This window comes from Balaenoptera borealis (genome assembly GCF_965194805.1).
Source record: "Balaenoptera borealis genome assembly, chromosome: 4".
NCBI lineage: Eukaryota > Metazoa > Chordata > Mammalia > Artiodactyla > Balaenopteridae > Balaenoptera > Balaenoptera borealis.
In genome coordinates, this window is record NC_138861.1 from 91,017,516 (window position 1) to 91,036,969 (window position 19,454).

The window sequence follows — 19,454 nt, forward strand, 5'->3', positions numbered from 1 at the left end:
ACACCTGTAATAAAAAAAATAGGATTTGTTTTTCAAAATAATTTTAAATTAACATATAATTGCCAAAGTAAAAAAAATTGGTAAATAACAATAGTAGACAAGCATGACAGTTGGTCGAAATGCAATAACACAACAGCTTCTAGTAGAATACCTACTGATTCCAATATCTAGTGATTCAAATGTTAGTTGAAGCAAGAAAATAATATAATATTAGCCAGGAAAGTTATAACATGTCTATATTGAAATAGTTATAACTAAGGTATTTAGAGAAGCATCATTTGTTATGCATCTCTCATAGCTGTCAAGGTAGGCCTTGTCTAGCGTACAAACTTTTACCTTTTGCCTCATTATTTTCGGTCCAGATATATAAATCCCGGCATTGATCTCCAAGCCATGCTGTATGGATCAGCTTTAAACAAGCATTCCAGAATAATAATTGTCTGTTTTGATGCACCTTGTGATATTTGATCCTGAGATGGAGATGTGTGCAAGAATTTCATTAGTGAGTGCTCTTGTTATTGACATTGGGAGGAAAACAGAAGAAACAAAATTGAGCGGAGGGAGACATTGGGCAGCAATGCAGTTAAAACAAGACCCCTGCCAACTCTGGGAGAACCTTTGACACTAGCGGGGGTGCCCTTCACAGCTGTCCCAAGTTTCAGGCAGAAGGCAGAGTCCTTGTACCTTTGGGTTGTTCAGTCACTGAACATGGGCTTATGGGGAAGGGTGCATGAACAAAGGAGAGGTGACTCTCTTCAGCAAAAAACAATTCCTGAGCTCTCAAATAATAACCTTCTGAGCAAGAAAGTAACAAATCTGTCAGTCCTATGCAGGAGGAGGGTGTGCTATGTGTCTTGAACAGCAAAGCAGGGCATGAGGGTCCTCTTGTAATGCTACTTAGATCCACTTTCTTAGTTTGAGTCCTGCAAACAGCTACATCAGTACAGTGGGCCTCTTTTCCTGGGTAAAAATAGTTAAAGAAAGATTAGTGGAACAAATTACAGCACCACTTCCTGCCCCAGGTCCAGAAGCAACACATTTTCTCCCTTCTCTACGTGACTATATTCCCCCCTCAGCCTTAGGCTATCAGCACTTCTGAGATCAAGACGATTCACCTGGGGGGTGACCAAGACTCATCCTCTGGTTGAGGAGGTGTGGGCAGGAAAGGGAAACTCAACTGCAGAATAAATGGTGATTGCAGAGAAAATGAATTGCTGCTCCATTCTAATATGGAAGAGTTCCAATTTAATCAATGCACCACTAAGGACTGGTTAATATCCTTGAAGAAAAGTACTGTGCTAATCATTCAGTGTTCATTTCTCATTCTAGAAGATTGGGCATTTAAAAGCATCAGCAGTTTGACCAGACTTGGAGAGTGGAAGCCCGTGTATAGCCTAAAGCTCTGTCCCTTTGGCTACTCCATTCACATACCCATCACGCCTGTCCTGGGATGGTCAGTGACAGAGACTGATTGATATCAACTGGCTGAGTCATTCTGTCTGTTTGGTAATTTAGTGTCTCTTCCAGGATTGATGAGCTCTGGTAGGCATTAAGAATACAATAAAATAATCTTCATGCTATGTGACCACTACTGCTCAGTCCTTTCATAAGCTGATAGGCCATATCTTCATCTCCAATCTTCCAATCTTTCTTCTTCCGGGTCTCTGACCAATAGGCAAATCACTTACAACTGTCTGTGTGTCTGCCTATGTTCTAAACTTGCGCTACTTCCTCTTCCACACAAAGCAAGTACAGATGTACTACCAAAATATCTGTCCTTTAAAGGATTTCCCTCATCACTGTCTTTCGGTGCTATCCCTGAGTGCAGCTATAGTGGAGCCAGCATCCATTTTCAGCCGCACCCATATACTGAGATAACCCATCCGTGAACTAAGCTCAGATTTTTTCCTCTTTTGTCAAAAAGCCATGAAGTGTTTTCAGTGTGACTATAGGTGTGTGGTGAGGAAGGGACACTGTACAATCATTGTGAGTGATGTGACAATCAGGACTATTTGCTCCTGAAGCATGTTTGTCTCCACTAATGCTGCTTGTGTTTGAACCTGAATGAAACAGGCTGAATGGTCCACTGCAGGGCAGGCCTTACAATGAGAACTGTGGTCACTGAATTGGAAAACCTGAATACAATAGGCGTAATTGCATTCCAGGGTGGGAGGAGCCTAGGGGCTGCACTCACATTGTAGAAAAAATGGAGTCTCAGAGAGTTGAGAAAGTTGACCAAGATCACGTAACTGGTTATCCATAATGAGCCTGCATGGCCCTGAAGCCTTCATTCTACCATGAAAATATTTGTTGAATGAATAAATGTTGCTATTTGTTTTACTTGAACTCTCTTGAAAACCCTTTAGCCAGAAATTCCCAGTTCAGGTTTTTGAGAGGAAAAAGTAAACTAATAATAATGTATGGGATGTGCCGTGCCTCTCTCATATGCCATTTGAATACAAATTAAATATATATTTATGTGCTTGCAATAGGAACCCGTCTTTACAGGAGCCCGCTCTGGCCATATTCTCAGCACAAATAATGTATCACTTATATTGTCTGGTTCTCACCTAAGTGTTGCCTTTAATTGTTCTCTGTGTGTTTCATTTGTATAGAATCTACCTCCCTGGCTCAGTGTGTAGCAACGAGGGACTATGGAACTTAGGGGATAAAATGATAGACAGAAAAAACACACATAATAAAGATATTAACATGGAGATGCTGAGCAAGAATTATCTCCAAGAGGTAGAGAATCTTAACAGATCTTTCCATGGTGCTAGAAGAAAAAAGCTGAAACTTAGGGTGACCAAGGCATCAACACTTGAGAAGTCAGGATACCAGAGAGAAGCAAAGTACACAGAAATGAAGCCAGCAATCTGAGCTGGCTTTCTCTCAAAAACTTCACCAGTCCATAAACTGCCCAGGTCACAAGGTGCACAAGCTGATCAGTCATTACAAGGCTCCTCACAGTGGGAAGAGAAACACTGGGGTTGAAGGCTTACCATAACAGAAGAGTCCACTAAACACTCCAAGCTTTCCACTGGGGCTCCTGGCAGATGGTACCATGTATATGGCCATTTACTGGTAACTGTAAGAGCTAGTTAAAGCTTAATTGTGCCTTACATTTTGAATTTAGATAATGAGTTTTGATAAAGTTACAGGGCACTGTTATTCCCCTTCAACTAGGCTCATCTTGCTGTTTTTCTGCCCTAAATGAGTTCTCTGTTATCCTTATGGGATAAAGTTTTTGAAATTGTTGGAATACCACTGTGCCAGCCAATACTTTTCTGAGTAAACCTGGAAACATCTCTCCTTTACCAGTTGGCATAGTTAAATTTGTCAGTGGACAGCGCTAGAAGGATACTGCAGGAGAAAGGAACTTGTCCTCCTGGTTCCAGTAAGCTTTTCTTTCTTGGTCCTGTGGTGCATGACTGCCAGAATATGGCTGGACTCCTACTGGTTCTCATCGTCAGTGAACTGCAGTAGCATTCCAGCAGACAGCTTTCCTGCAAGGAAAGGATTACACCAGTGGGCCGCTTCCCAGTAGGTCTTGCTGACACATCAGTGAGAATATTTTCCGTGAGTCTCCCCAGCACTCCAGAGAGCTCTTCATTAAGTCTTGCCAGTGTCCCATTGAGCAGTTTCCCAATTTTCAACCCTGGACTATAGCACCTCAGAAAACTTCTCCATCAAACATTGGACTAAGGACATATGCTTTCCGATGAAGTCTGCATCTCAGACTTGGGGTGGAGCAAAGCTCTCCCAAGTTTGTTCTTTTTTTGGGTATTCCGCCTCAGTATTAGTGACTGATCCTTATAGCTTTTATAATTATTTTTTTCTTTAGCATGCTTTTTAACCCTTTTAAATTAATAGGTATTAGATAATAGTTCTTATTTGTTAAATTCTTTGTTCAAATTCCTGATGTGATTTCTGTCCTCTGATAGGACCCCGACTAATGCATTCACCATATTATTTTCTATCCAGTTTAATATTCTCTTATCCAAATAAGTAAATATCATTTGTACCCTAACTGGAGCTTGCCCCAGGGAATACCCCACTCATCTCAATAGTCCTGCTAAGACACAGCCACATAAAATGATACACGCTTACTTGTAGCAAAAAAAGTTAATTATTGATTAGAATTCACTAGCACCCACATGAAGGATTGGTTTTACCATGTACTGAGACATATTATTTTTAAATCAACAAGAAAAAAACTTAGCCTAGGATCTCTGAAATTTCTTCTTAGGCGGAGATTCTGTTAATGTAATCATCCTAATTATAGGAGTTTTCTGTTCAGTGAAAATGTCATTGAATTTGTTCCAATTTGTGTTTTTGTCTTAGAAATATTCTGACAAACAATTTTTAAGTAAGGATGATTGACAGGTTGAGGGAAATTATAAATTATAATAAAAGATTTTCCAATAATTTTATAGATGATGAAAAAGTTCACTCAAGCATAATAAACTTTTAGATTGTTTCTTAAAGGAATGTTTATGTGATTGAGTTCATTCTCACCTTATTACAGGAAAAACTTGGTCGTGCTTTACAACATGATTTTCATATCAATATTTCACTTAAGTTTTGAGGAACAAGGGTAAAAGAAGCAAGAACCACATCATCTTCATCTATTTCTTGGTCTCCAAATTCATGCCTATAATTGAATTTCTGATTCAAAGTGTCCAAAACCTATGAAAATTATTACATATTTTCTGCTATATTGACTGAATTTTTCTTACCTTGATTACCAATGAGAATGAAGCAACGTCTCCTATCTTTTTTTTTTTTTTGGTGGCAAAAAGAGGCATTTAAGCAATAGTGATGTTATGAATATCATCAAATATTACCATTCACACATGTGAACAGAATTTAAGCAATAAAAATCAGGGACCAGTATTAGCATGAACTATTCTTAAGCACAGCCACTTCTGCACAACTAAAACTACAGAGAACTACAAACAAACTTTACATATTCTTGTGATGGTAGAATATTGAAAGATATTTTATAATACAATTTTTTGTAATAGGACCTCAAATGATTAAGCATTACTGAATGGCATTGTTAGAGATGATCCAGAGAGAGTATGCAGAATTTGGTCACATTTCTTCTTGAACTTTAAAAAGAATTGAGTGATTTCCAAGACACTTGGGAAAATGCATTTATTCTCACCATAAATACTACTCCAAACCTGTCTTCACTTTACTGAGAATATCCAGTTGTGATTTAGGATTATCAGATGACTAGAAAAGAGCACCACCTTCTTTGTAGTAGAACCCAGTTTCTTGTCTTTCTCCAATTGACTTTCACTGGGACTACCTCCTGAAAAATGGTAATGATGACAAACTAATGATGCTGCTTTAACTCTTTTATACTTCTTTCTAGAATAAAACACATTTCCAATTACTAAGAGGTAAAAATATATTTTCCCCATTTAGAATCAGTAAACTGAGACTTAGGGAAAATAAGTCCTTTCCCAGTGCCATAACATCAGTGTGTGGAGGGTCCTAGACTCAAACCAAGGACTTCGGATGTTGGCAAAATTAACGGCTTTCAGATCAGATGTTGCAACATGCCAAACATAGACATAGTTTAAAATGATTATAACAATAATGACAATAATATTTATCATGACTTTACTATGTGCTAGGGAATGTAAAGAGTAGTTTATGCATGGCATAATTTAATCCCCATGAATAATCTATGTGACGAGTTGTCTAATATATTTAGAGAGAGGTGTAGATAGAGATATTGACATTGGCTTTCTGTATCTACACTTGTCATCTATAACTACATTTATATGTTTATCTCTAGCTCTATATCTGTATCTAGAATCTGTCAAAGCTTCTGTCAAATTTGTCCCAGGTTAAACACCCAATAAGAAATAGAACAATTGAAATGGTTAATCCATAATATATCATGGACTATCCCTGTGGCAAACCTTTCCTTTTAAATATATTGGAGTACATGGACTACCCAGTTCCTAGTTCTGCTTTTTGATATATTGATACATAACTGTTCACAAGGGAGTTCAGATTTTGCCATAGGAGGCTGCAATGGATCAGAATAAGTCAGTAATTTCTTTCTCTAGAGAAATACATTTTAATTTATCCATGTATTAAACAGTATTTATTTAGCTAATATTTGTTAGGCACTCCATACAGGAAAGTGGTGAATTTCACCTATGTGGGGGACCTTTTTTTTTAAACATCTTTCAGTAAAATTTTACTGTTGGTTTGATTATGTCTTGCACATTCTTTCTGAGGTTTATTCTAAGAGATTTTATGATGTATTATTATTGTTAAAATTATGAATAAAATTAACTTTTAATTATATTTTCTAAACTTGAAAAGGACTGATTTTTATTACATTTTCTATTTTTGTGTGTAGGGAAGTGTTACTATGCTTTATGGGATTTAAGGAAAGAGTGGAACTTGTATTTGTTTTTGCCTATCACCAATGGAGGAAAAATTAGCAGAGCTTAATAATCTTTGTTATAAATGATAGACTAGAAAGTCTAGTGAGAAAAATAATGTTTATAAAATATTCAACTCACAAACATTTTTGTGAAACTAGTAACTTCTAAGAATTACAAATAAAGAATGTGCAGTTACAAACAATGGAGAGGTTGTCTCTCACCAGCCTGAATTAGCTAACAAATTATATTCAAGTAAAAGTGTCTTTCTCTTTTCTCCAATTTAGACTTATTTACAGACTTATCATGGTCTATCAGTTGTGTTACATTTATAACTGTTTGGACAGCCCTACAACTAAAAATAGAAATTTTGAGGTAGTGTGATAGATGCTATTATAGAGATATTCTTACTTAATCAATCATTCTTTTAAGAAAAATGAGCATGGGAATTCCCTGGCAGTCCAGCAGTTAGGACTCCGTACTTTCACTGCTGAGGGGCCGGGTTCATCCCCTGGTCAGGGAACTAAGATTCCACAAGCCACACAGGGCAGCCAATAAATAAATAAATACAAGAAAGTAATATGAGTGTCCTGAGTCTGTTATTGATTATTTTTAAGTAGAAAAAAAATAAGATACATCTGTATTTCAATGTGTGTGTTTTAGTGAAATTATTTTACAACTCATTCCCTGGGTTTACGTTAATCCAGATCTGGTAAATATTGTTTTTAATAGAGTTTTTAAGGATTCATTCTATTCTTCCTTAAGATTTTAGTCAACAACACAATGCTATTTTAATAGAGCACTTAAAAATTGAAATCATTTGTTTTACTAGTTGTTGAATTATATTCTTCTACAAGAATTCCTGTCATTTCTTTGAATTAAATATGTTCTATATCTCCAAGGTAATTCTTCTCCCAGATACTTAGTACCTAAGAGGGTATAGCATTGCTTTTGCTATTACATTCATGGTATTCAGTCCAGTGGAAACAATGTAACTGGATATAGAATAGGTGGAGTCCAAAAGTGACATTTCACTGTCCATGTGGTTACTGTAGCAGCCCTAGAGACAGTTTATCCAGGTGCAAACTGTCACTCCACCACACCCTAGCTTTATGTCAGTGGACACTTATTTAGATAATTTCTCTGTGCCTATGTACATTGAAGGGTTGTTGTGACTTGTGAGGATTAAATAGGGTAAAACATGTAAAGGAGTAAGTGGCACATGTCCAACACATAGCATACATTTGAAATATAATTTACTATTACAGGGGGCAGAGTCAAGGTGGTGGTGTGGGAAAACGTGGAGTTTCCTTCTCCCCACAACTATGGCGCCTGGCAGACACTGGTGGGGGACCTCAATGCCCAAGGAGACAAGAGGAACACCCAAGCGAATGAGTAACATGTGGGGGACTGAGCGGGGAGGAGAAGTGGAGGCCAGACAGGACTGGTGCCCCTGAGGGGTGGCTGAGAGGGGGGAGGGGTTCCCACGCCTGGAGGGAACCTGGGGGGGCTTAGATCGGGGGGAGAGCACCCAGCATTTCCCCTGCCCAATCAGGTGGGAAAGTCTGACTGGCTCTCCGGCCGGGTCCTACGCCCTCAGAGGTCCCCTCTGTGCCACATTGGTCCTGGGGGCATAGGAGGGAGGCTGGGGGTAGACCAGTAGAGGCAGGTGGGAGGGGCCCTCCAGGACCAGAGGAGCAAGAGAGGAGAGGAGGGCATTGGCCCCGGCCACTCAGACCCTGGAAGCCTGCTGAGCTCCCAGATGGGGTGCCCTGCCCTCTGAGACCAGAGGCAAGAGGTATGCCTGGGCCCCTTCTGTTCCGATGAGCCTAAGCCACACCCCCCCACACACCTCCAGGGCCTTTTCCAGCCCTGTGGGTCCTAAGCATAGGCCCCACCTGCCACCCAAACCCCACCCCTCATTAGGCCACGCCCTCCACAGCCAAGGCCGTTTCCACCTTTTTTTTTCTCCTCCTCTTCTTTACTATTGGGGTTCTGTTTTACTTTCTGTTTGTTTTTCATCTATATTTTATTTTTACATTCTTTCTAACATATGTGTTAGTTTCCTAGTCTAATTTTATATTTTACTTTGTTATTGTTCTCTCTATTTTTTTTCTTTTGGCCACCCTGCATGGCATGCGGGATCTTTGTTCATGAGCCAGGGTTCAGGCCAAAGCTCCTGCAGTGGGAGCTCTGAGTCCGAACTACTGGACTAAGAGAAAACCTCAGACCCCAGGGAATATTCATCAGAGTGAGGTCTCCCGGAGGTCGTCATCTCAGCACCAAGACCCAGCTGTACCCAACAGCCTACAAACTCCAGTGTTAGAAGCCTCAGGCCAAACAACACAATAAGTAAGACAGGAACACAATCCCACTCATCAAAAAAAAAAAAAAAAAAAATGAGATGGCAAAAATGGGTCACACGTGAAGGAGCAACATAAAATACTACAAGACCAAATAAATGGAGAGGAAATAGGCAATCTACGTGAAAAAGAATTCAGAGTAATGATAGTAAAGATGATCCAGAATCTCAGAAATAGAATGGAAGCACTGATTGAGAAAATACAAGAAATGTTTAACAAAGATCAAGAAGAAATAAAGAACAGACAAACAGAGATGAACAACACAATAACTGAAATGAAAAATACACTAGAAGGAATCAATAACAGAATAACTGAGGCAGAAGAACGAATAAGTGAACTGGAGACAAAATGGTGGAAATAACTGCTGAGGAACAGAATAAAGAAAAAAGAATGAAAAGAATTGAAGACAATCTCAGAGACCTCTGGGACAACACTAAATGCACCAACATTCGAATTATAAGGGTCCCAGAAGAAGAAGAGAAAAAGAAAGGGTCTGAGAAAATATTTAAAGAGATTATAGTGGAAAACTTCCCTAACATGGAAAAGGAGATAGTCACCCAAGTCCAGGAAGCATAGAGAGTCCCATACAGGATAAACCCTGGGAGAAACACACCAAGACACATATTAATCAAACTAACAAAAATTAAATTCAAAGAAAAATATTAAAAGCAGCAAGGGAAAAACAAAAAATAACATACAAAGGAATCCCCATAAGGTTATCAGCTGATTTTTCAGCAGAAACTCTGCAGGCCAGAAGGGAGAGGCAGGTTATACTTAACGTGATGAAAAGGAAAAACCTACAACCAAGATTACTCTACCCAGCAAGGATCTCATTCAGATTCGATGGAGAAATCAGAAGCTTTTCAGACAAGCAAAAGCTAAGAGAATTCAGCACCACCAAACCAGCTTTACAACAAATGCTAAAGAAACTTCTCTAGGCAGGAAACACAAGAGAAGAAAAACACCCACAAAAACAATTCCAAAACAATTAAGAAAATGGTAATAGGAACATACATATCAATAATAACCATGCATGTAAATGGATTAAATGCCCCAACCAAAAGACACAGACTGGCTGAATGGATACAAAAACAAGAGCCATATATACGCTGCCTACAAGAGACCCACTTCAGACCTAGGAACACATACAGACTGAAAGTGAGGGGATGGAAAAAGATATTCCATACAAATGGAAATCAAAAGAAAGCTGGAGAAGCAATTCTCATTTCAGACAAAATAGGCTTTAAAATAAAGACTGTTACAAGAAACAAGGAAGGACACAACATAATGATCAAGGGATCAACCAAGAAGAAGATATAACAATTATAAGTGTTTATGCACCCAACATAGGAGCACCTCAATACATAAGGCACATGCTAACAACCATGAAAGGGGAAATTGACAGTAACACAATAATAGTAGGGGAATATAACACCCCATTTACACCAATGGACAGATCCTCCAAACAGAAAATAAATAACGAAACACAAACTTTAAATGACACAATAGACAGGTAGATTTAATTGATATTTATAGGACATTCCATCCAAAAACAGCAGATTACACTTTCTTCTAAGTGCACACAAACATTCTCCAGGATAGATCACATCTTGGGTCACAAATCAAGCCTTGGAAGATTTCAGAAAATTGAAATCATATCAATCATCTTTTCTGACCACAACACTGTGAGATGGAAATCAACTACAGGAAAAAAACTGAAAAAAGCACGAATGCATGGAAGCTAAACAGTGTGCTACTAAATAACCAAGAGATTACTGAAGAAATCAAAGAAGAAATAAAAACATACATAGAAACAAATGACAACAAAAACACGATGACCCAAAACCTATGGGATGCAGCAAAAGCAGTTCTAAGAGGGAAGTTTATAGCAATAAAATCCTACCTCAAGAAACAAGAAAAATCTCAAATAAACAATCTAACCGTACACCCAAATAAAGTAGAGAAAGAAGAACAAAGAAAACCCAAAGTCAGTAGAAGGAAAGAAATCATAAAGATCAGAGCAGAAATAAAGGAAATAGAAATGAAGAAAAAAATAGCAAAGATCAATAAAACTGAAAGTTAGTTCTTTGAGAAGATAAATAAAATTGATAAACCCTTAGCCAGACTCATCAAAAAAAAAAGGGAGATGATGCAAATCAGTAAAATTAGAAATGGAAAACAAGAAATCACAACTGACACCACAGAAATACAAAGGTTTATGAGACTACTACAAACAACTGTATGCCAATAAAATGGACAACCATGAAGAAATGGACAAATTCTTGGGAAGGTACAATTTCCCAAAACCTAACCAGGAAGAATTAGAAAATATAAACAGACCTATCACAAGTAATGAAATTGAAACTGTAATTAAAAATCTCCCAAAAAACAAAAGTCCAGGACCAGGTGGCTTCACAGGCAAATTCTACCAAACATTTAGAGAAGAGCTAATACTGATCCTTCTCAAACTCTTCCAAAAAATTGCAGAGGGAGGAACACTCCCAAATTCATTCTACAAAGCCACCTTCATGCTGATACCAAAACCAGAAAAAGTTATCACAAAAAAAGAAAATTATAGACCAATATCCCCGATGAATATATCCCTGAACAAAATACTAGCAAGCAAAATCCAACAACATATTAAAAGGGTCATACACCATGATCAAGTAGGATTTATCCCAGGGATGCAAGGATTCGTCAGTATATGCAAATCAATCAATGTGATACACCATATTAACAAATTAAGGAATAAAAATCATATGATCATCTCAAAAGATGCAGAAAATGCTTTTGACAAAATTCAACACCCATTTATGATAAAAAAACTCTCCAGAAAATGGGTTATACAGGGAACCTACCTCAACATAATAAAGGCCATATATGACAAACCCACAGCAAACCTCTACTCAATGGTGAAAACCTGAAAGCATTTCTACCAAGATCAGGAACAAGACAAGGATGTTCACTCTCACAACTATTATTCAACATAGTTTTGGAAGTCCTAGCCACAGCAGTCTGAGAAGAAAAAGAAATAAAAGGAATACAATTTGGAAAAGATGTAAAACTGTCACTGTTTGCAGATGACATGATACTTTACATAGAAAATCCTAAAGATGCCACCAGAAAACTACAAGAACTAATTAATGAATTTGGTAAGGTTGCAGGATACAAAATTAATACACAGAAATCTCTTGCATTCCTATACACTAACAATGAAAAATCAGAAAGAGAAATTAAGGAAACAATCTCATTTACCATCACAACAAAAAGAATAAAGTACCTAGGAATAAACCTACCTAAGGAGGTGAAAGACTTGTACTCAGAAAACTATAAAACACTGATGAAAGAAATCAAAGATGACATAAACAATGGAGAAATATACCATGTTCTTGGATTGGAAGAATCAATATTATGAAAATGACTATACTATCCAAAGCAATCTACAGATTCAATGCAATCCCTATCAAACTAGCAATTGCATTCTTCACATAATTAGAACAAAAAAGTTTTCAATTCATATGGAAACACAAAACACCCTGAATAGCCAAAGCAATCTTGAGAAAGAAAAACTGGAGGAATCAGGCTCCCCAACTTCAAACTATACTACAAAGCTTCAGTAATCAAGACAGTATGGTACTGGCACAAAAACAGAAATATAGATCAATGGAACAGGATAGAAAGCCAGGAGTACGCCCATGCACCTATGGTCATTCTATGACAGAGAAAGCAAGACTATATAATGGAGGAAAGACAGTCACTTCAATAAGTGGTGCTGGGAAAACTGGACAGCTACATGTAAAAGAATGAAATTATAACACTACCTAACACCATTCACAAAAATAAACTCCAAATGGATTAAAGACCCAAATGTAAGACCAGACACTATAAAACTCTTAGAAGAAAATATAGGAAAAACACTCTGACATTAACCACAGCAAGATCTTTTATGACCCACCTCCTAGAGTAATGAAAATAAAAACAAGAATAAACAATGGAACCTAATTAAACTTAAAAGCTTTTGCACAGCAAAAGAAGAAACAAGACAAAAAGGCAATCCTCAGAATGGGAGAAAATATTTACAAATGAAACAATGGACAAAGGATTAATCTCCAAAATATACAAACAGCTCATGTTGCTCAATATCAAAAAAACCAAACAACCCAATTAAAAAATGGGCAGAAGGCCTAAATAGACATTTCACCAAAGAAGACATACAGATACCCAAGAGCCACATGAAATTATGCTCAACATCACTAATTATTAGAGAAATGCAAATCAAAACTACAATGAGGTATCACCTCACACCAGTCAGAATGGCCATTATCCAAAAATCTAGAAACAATAAATGCTGGAAAGGGTGTGATGAAAAGGGAACCCTCTTGCACTGTTGGTGGGAATGTAAATTGATACAACCACTATGGAGAACAGTATGGAGGTTCCTTAAAAAACTAAAAATAGAATTACCATATGACCCAGCAATCCCACTACTGGGCATATCCCCTGAGAAAACCATAATTCAAAAAGAGACCTGGGACTTCCCTGGTGGCACAGTGGTTAAGAATCTGCCTGCCAGTGCAGGGGACATGGGTTTGAGCCCTGGTCCGGGAAGATCCCACATGCTGCGGAGCAACTAAGCCCATGTGCCACAACTACTGAGCCTGCAATCTAGAGCCCGCAAGCCACAACTACTGAAGCCTGCATGACTAGAGCCCATGCTCCACAACAAGAAAAGCCACAGCAATGGGAAGCCCATGAACTGCAATGAGTAGTCCCCACTCGCCACAACTAGAGAAAGCCTGCATGCAGCAACAAATACCCAATGCAGCCAAATATAAATAAATAAATAAATAAATGAATAAATTTCTTTTAAAAAAAAAAAAGAGAGAGAGAGACATGTACCACAATGTTCATTGCAGCACTATTTACAATAGCCAGGACATGGAAGCAACCTAAGTGTCCATTGACAGAATGAATGGATAAAGAAGATGTGGCGCATATACACAATGGAATATTACTCAGCTGTAAAAAGAAATGAACTTGCGTTATTTGTAGTGAGGTGGATGGATCTAGAGTCTGTCATACAGAGTGAAGTAAGTCAGAAAAAGAAAAACAAATACCGTATGCTAACGCATATATATGGAATCTAAAAAAAAAAAAAAAATGGTACAGATGAACCTAGTGGCAGGGCAGGAATAAAGATGTAGACATAGAGAATGGACTTGAGGACATGGTGAGGGGTGGGGGGAAGCTGGGGCGAAGTGAGAGTAGCAGTGACATATATACACTACCAAATGTAAAATAGCTAATGGGAAGCTGCTGCATAGCACAGGGAGATTAGCTCGGTGCTTTGCGATGACCTAGAGGGGTGGGATAGGGAGGGTGGGAGGGAGGCTCATGAAGGAGGGGATATGGGGATATATGTATGCATATGGCTGATTCACTTTGTTGTATAACAGAAACTAACACAGTATTGTGAAGCAATTACACTCCAATAAAGATCTATAAATAAAAGAAATGTAATTTATTATTACAATGATGAAATTTTGTGTATATTGTTTACTTCATTTATATCTAACAGTGTTTAGAATTATTACAGGAACGAGTGTATACTGGAATTACCTACTTCCAGAGAGTATTTGAAAAGCTGCCATCATGTACTTTTTCTGAAAATGGAAATTAAAGATGAAACCTATAAAAATTCCTCCATATGTTTTCAGAGTCTCTTAATGTCAACAATCATTTTAAGCAAGTAATTCTCAAAAATAAATCCTTAGTAATGACTTGGTCCAACAAATCCCTGTGTTTTCATCATTCTACTGTACACTCTTTACACATTCTGCTTCAAAGTCAACTTTTATAATACCCAACCCTGCTTTCATTTGGAAATTGTTCCTTCTCCTCCTCCTCCTTTTTTTCCTTCTCCTTCTCTTCCTCCTTCTCCTCATTTTTGTCCTCCACTTCCTGCCCCTTCTCCTTTTCCTCTCCCTCTATGCCCGAGCACCACCATCTATCCAGTTATTCAAAATGGAAATCTTATCATTTTATTTGAATTTACCTCCTAAGTTAGAAATCTTGGTATTTATCACTTGAGCCGTATGTTTCCTTTAAAAGGTCAGTATCTTCAGAGCTAGCTTAACCCTATCTCTCCAACACTCCAGACACCTGATTTTAAAGGAAAACCCCTGATATTTACAAAATTTATTTTTTGAATATTAAGTAAGGATTAAAAAATTCCTATCTTCATCAGAATTGTCTTATGGACTCTTTATTAGGAAACAAAACAAGAAACAAAAACAGGTATACATATGAAACTATGGCTTAATTAAAAACTGGCAAGTCTCCTATCTTCTCCCCTCATCTGTAATCTCATTCTGACACATCTTTGTGCTTCTTTACTGGTTTTCCTTTCATTCTAAACATTTCCACTCTGTTTTTGGAAATCTCGGTCCACTGTAAATAAATGCCAGAAAATCATCAACACCCGAGACATTAGGAATACACCTTACTTTTTAAAAAAGAGTTTATAATTCAGTAGTAATATGTATTCTACATGTATGCACACACACAAAAGATAAGTGAAAAATTAGAGTGAGAAATAGTATGATATAGAGATCAGAATTATAATGATAAATAAATATTTGCAATGCCAATGGAGATGAAAAGACAATACATGATTTACAATATTATAATCATATGAAATTGTAAGGTTTTGGAAACGGGAAGTAGGAGTTAGAAAAATGGAGAAGTCAGGGAAGACACACACATATATGATTTGCTCAAGGAGAGGGACTATGGTACCAATCACCATGCTTGTGATAAAAGATGGAGGGGGATTTTTAGGGAAAATATAATATTATGCAGTGTTGCAAATATTGAGTTTTAGGTGTCTATGTAATCTGTCCAAATACCAAGAAGATTTTGGAAAACACAGGCCTGGACTGCAGGAGAAAAATCTGGGCTAAGAAAATTAGTTGAGAGTTACAATATATAGATGACAAATATTGCCATTTGTGGGATGGTATCTGCAAAGATGAGGAATCTCCCTCATATACTAACTAATTATCTTTCCACCATTCTGCAATTAATTACTCATCACATCTTCCTCCTTTGAGCATCATGCCATTCACCTATGACCCTTTTACCTTGACCTAGTAATTAAATGAGAAAAGAAATGTCTATCCTAGAATACTCATCTTGTATAATCACTATAACATCTCTTAAATTTCATATTGTCTTTCAGTATCTCAATTTTTACTTTCTTTCTTTGTGGAGTACCTAAACCCCAAGAACCTGAAATCCGTAAATTTGACCTCTCTGGACAAAATGCTCAAATCCATTGCTTTGTTGATTTGTTGAGGGTTTGTTGTTGTTGTTTGAAACACACCTTGCTGATCCAAACCTAAATGAATTCTGTATCCAGTTCTCTCTCCTACTTTCTGACTAAGAAACACTGGATACAACCACAAAACTTGGCAGTTTGATAGCTCAAGAAACAGTTTGTTTCCAAAATGAACTCTGGAGTGCCCCCTCTGTTTTTCAATGTCTTTAACCCCACATTCCACTCTAAACTTAACTCGTTATTTCTCTTCTATTTCACTTTCCTTGAAAGAGTACATTCTACTGCTCTTTTTATGTTCTTACTTACTCTTATGCACTCATATCTACAAAGAATCTTGCTGCGTTCCCATACCTCTAAAGAAATTGCTTGTTATGTTTCAGCAATGTCCTGCTCGGACCAGGTTTGATGTATCTGTGAGGATAGAGCAAAGACATCTATTTCTTGAAGTTACCTATGAGGACACCACTCACTCCTCCTTGGCTAGACATATGCACAGCTCCCACCAACCAAGCCCTAGCCACAGAAAAAGAAAAAAAATTAAACGCAGTTCTGAGACCGCTAAATGCAAGGAAAACTGTTCCAACTGTGAGCATGCAGATTGCAAAGAACATGGCAGTCTTTTTTAATCTTTATTTCCACAATAACAGATGTAATGACCATGTAATTTTGGATCTGTTTATGGAGATCCCACACACCATATGGATAAACTTACCTAAAAATGGTAATCCAGAGGTATTCAGAGCTGAAACAATAGATTCCTTTTATTCCCTTTAAGCTAGTAGAGTTTTATTTTTATTTACATGTGCATAAATTAGTTTAGAATAATCCACATAACTACCTTAAATATTTGTTTTAGAAATTAAAATCAGATAAAGTATATTATCATTATATTTTAGCCACAAAAATTTAGATATGGTTTTTAACTGAAGCATGTTAAAACTACAAAAAAGTTTTAATTCAGTCTAAAAGGATAAACATTAATTACTATCATAAAAGAAAAATAATCAGATTAGCTTTAGAGGATATAATGTAGAAATGCTCAACTGAAGTGGAGAGTCAGTGGTGAAAAGAGTTACAGTGGAGAGTGGTCAGATTTGAAATGAGCGAACACTTTCTGGATTCACTTTTTAAATAAGATGTAAGTATGTGTACGAACATACACACACTACTATATATAAGATAGATAACCAACAAGGACTTACTGTATAGCATAGGGAACTCCACTCAATATTCTCTGATAACCAGTATGAGAAAGTAATCTAAAGAAGAATGAATATATGTTTATGTAAAACTGAATCACTTTGCTGTACACCTGAAACTAACACAACATTGTACATCAACTATACTCCAATAAAATTTTTAAAAAGGACAGTAGAAAAGAATAAATAAATAAATAAATAAAATGTAAGTAAAAATGCATTGTTTTATCCTTTCACAGTAATATTTAATACAGAGTGAAGAACAGATGTAAAATATACAAGTTATAAAACATACAATTTAGTTTTGCTTATTTTTGAATTTTATAAAAACATCACCATACAGGTAGCATCCTGAGACTTCCAACATTGTAATTTTTAAAATTTATCCATGTTGCTGTGTATAGTTTTAATTCATTCATTTACACTACTACAGCCTATGGTGACCTTATCACAACTTACTATCCATTATCATGCAGATAGACAATTTGTGCCCATTAAAAAAAATTAAAACAAATAGAGGGCTTCCCTGGTGGCGCAGTGGTTGAGAGTCTACCTGCCAGGGCAGGGGACGCGGGTTCGAGCCCTGATCTGGGAGGATCCCACATGCCGCAGAGTAACTGGGCCCGTGAGCCACAATTACTGAGCCTACGTGTCTGGAGCCTGTGGTCCGTAACGAGAGGCCACGATAATGAGAGGCCCGCGCACCGCGATGAGGAGTGCCCCCGCTTGCCGCAACTAGAGAAAGCCCTCACATGGAAACGGAGACCCAACACAGCCAAAAATAAATAAATAAATAAATAAATTAATTAATTAAAAAAAAAAAAAGAAGGGAGTTCCAGGGACAGCCCCCCTCTTAAAAAAACAAAAACAAAAAACAAATAGAATTGCTATGAACGTTCTTGTACATTCCTGTACCCAAGTTCAAAAGTTTCTTCAGGATTATACTAATAGGAATGGCTAGAAGATAGAGAATTTTAATGTTCAGTCCTACAAGACAAAACCAAAGGCTTTCCAACTTTGTTTTATCAACGTACACTGCCATCAGCAGGTAGTTCCATACGACCCACATCCCAGCCCATATTTGTGCCAACTGTTCAGTAAAATGTAGTTTCTCATTTTGTCCTTAATTTGTACTTTCTCATTTTGTCCTTAATTTGTCTTTTCCTGATTTTTATGAAACAGTATACTTCTCTGTATTAGTTGTCCATATGTACTTAGACTTCTGGGAAATTTCTGCACATCTCATTACATTATTTTTGTCACTTTAAATTTTTAATTAAAAAAAATTAATCTGTATACTAATTCATCCTCAGCTCTTTATATTCCTATTGCCTTCAACCAAGAGACTTGTCTTTTTAGTTTTGTTACAGTGTTTATTTTTAAGTTGACACGTTTTAAATTTTTATATTGTGAAATGTATCAATTTTTTCTTTACAAATAGTCGTTCTGAGAGTTTGCTTAAGAAATATTTTCCTCCTTCAGTGCTGAAATATTAATGCCCTTTTAGTTAAAAATTAAAAAAAATATATTTTCCTATTTAATCTATCTGAGATCCATTGTTTTGTAAGGTATAAGCATCACTCTTTTTTATCTTACTTATGAACATAACTTTCTGTTTCATTTATTTAATACTCTGTTTTCCTCCACAAGTTTTTGATTTCATCTTTGTCATATGTATAGCATTTTCATTTATCTAGGGGTAAGTCTCTGGGTTCTCTACACTTTTCTAGTGGTCGTTTGTTTTCTATCCTTGTGCTTACATTGCATACTGGAAAAGTTGCCCCTCCTCATTCATTATTAGTTTCAGCTTGTCACATTTATCATACAACCCTATTGAAATTTTGTTTGAAATTATAATAAATCTATAGATCAATTTGAAAATAACAGATACCTGTATGATACTGATATTTCCTATGGATGAGCATGGGATATTTCTCCATTAATTTAGTCCTTGTTCAAAGTTTTCAGCAGTTTTACAGATTTCTGCACAGAGGTCTTATATGTATGTTTTCAGATTTATTCTCAATAATTTGAATTTCACTGCTGTTGTTACTAATGTTATTTAAAATTCCAATATTTAAATTGTTACTGTTTTAGAAACACAGATTATATTTGTACTGGAACTTTTTTAGAAACACAG

At 36.8% G+C, this 19,454-nt stretch overlaps 1 long non-coding RNA gene across 1 annotated transcript in view; it reads left to right on the forward strand.

The window, feature by feature from the left end:
• LOC309627403 overlaps positions 1-15,545 on the forward strand; it is a 436,636-nt gene extending 421,091 nt beyond the window's left edge. The window contains exon 2 of the long non-coding RNA XR_014243726.1: positions 13,849-15,545. This is a non-coding gene — a long non-coding RNA (uncharacterized lncRNA). The remainder of the gene's footprint in view (positions 1-13,848) is intronic.
• Positions 15,546-19,454: the final 3,909 nt, after the last annotated feature.